Source organism: Suncus etruscus, chromosome 12 (genome assembly GCF_024139225.1).
Source record: "Suncus etruscus isolate mSunEtr1 chromosome 12, mSunEtr1.pri.cur, whole genome shotgun sequence".
Classification (NCBI taxonomy): domain Eukaryota; kingdom Metazoa; phylum Chordata; class Mammalia; order Eulipotyphla; family Soricidae; genus Suncus; species Suncus etruscus.
The window spans coordinates 42,494,890-42,496,308 of NC_064859.1; positions in this window are offsets into that span (position 1 = coordinate 42,494,890).

The window sequence follows — 1,419 nt, forward strand, 5'->3', positions numbered from 1 at the left end:
CAATAATACTCCTAGGAATATACCCTAGGAACATAAAAACACAATACAAAAATGTTCTCTAAACTCCTATATTCAGTGCGGCATTATTTACAATAGCCAGAATCTGGGAACAAACCAGATGTCAGACAACAGATGAGTGACTAGAGAAACAGTAGTACATCTACACAATGAAATACTATGCAGCTGTTGGAAATTTTTTCTAAATATAGATTAAGATGAGGACAATTTTATTGAGTAAAATGAGTCTGAGGGAAAGGAATATACATAGATTAGTCTCACTCATCTGTGGGATATAATAAAATAAAAGATAGTATGATAATAATATACAAAGACAAAGACAATATAGAAGAGAACCAGAAGGACCAATCCTTGAAGCTTACCACAAAGAGTGAAGAGCACAGTTGGAGCACTAATTACATTAACAACTACCATGAGAATGATAGTGAGAGAGAAGCAGAATGCCTGTCCAGAAGACAGGTGTATGTATGTGTGTGTGTATATATGTGTGAGGGAAACAGGAGACATTGGTGGAGGAAAATTGCACTGGTGAAGGGAGATGTATGTGCTATGACTGAAACCCAACTACAAACATTTCTGTACCCAAAGTGCTTAAATAAATAAATTATTAAAGAAAACAAAAGGAGCATTCTATATTAGAGCCAGTATCATCTAGAAAATACTGAGACTTTTCACAGAATTAAACAAGAACTCTCATATAAGTGACTTCCCTTGGAATCTATATCTCAAACTTAAAAACTTTAATTCAAAACCAAATCTGTTCACCTATGTTCATTACAGTGCTATTTACAATAATCAAGACCTGGGAATAACCCAAATATCTAATGATAAATAAGTGGAGAAAATTGTGATATCCATACACAATGGAAAAAGATGCAATTTGTTGCAACATTGATTTTAGAGGATGTGGTGCCAAGCAAAGTAAACCAGGGAGAAGACAAATATGATAATCCTATCATATATGGTAGATAAAACACACACACACACACAACAAGTGAGATAAAGCATAGTATTTAATGGTCACAATCTCTTGAACTTTGGCTATAGAACCAAGATGCTCAAGTGATAAAAGAGGAGTTTGAGGTGTGGAATAAAGATGAGATCTAGAGGTGACTCAAGGAAAACAGGGAGCATCTTTTTGTTTGTTTTTGGGCCACACCTCATAGCACTTAAGGGTTACCCCTGACTCTTCCCTCAGAAATCACTCTGGCAAGCTTGGATGTGGGGGATTGAACCTGGGTTGGCCACATGCAAAGCAAATGCCCTATCCTCGATGTGCTATTTCCTCCAGCCTCAGGGGGACCATTTTTAACACTTTTTAATAGGAGGTGTGGTAACTTTGTATACACAAAGCATAGACGTGACCATTACTACCATTAGCCAACCTATCTTAACTACAAT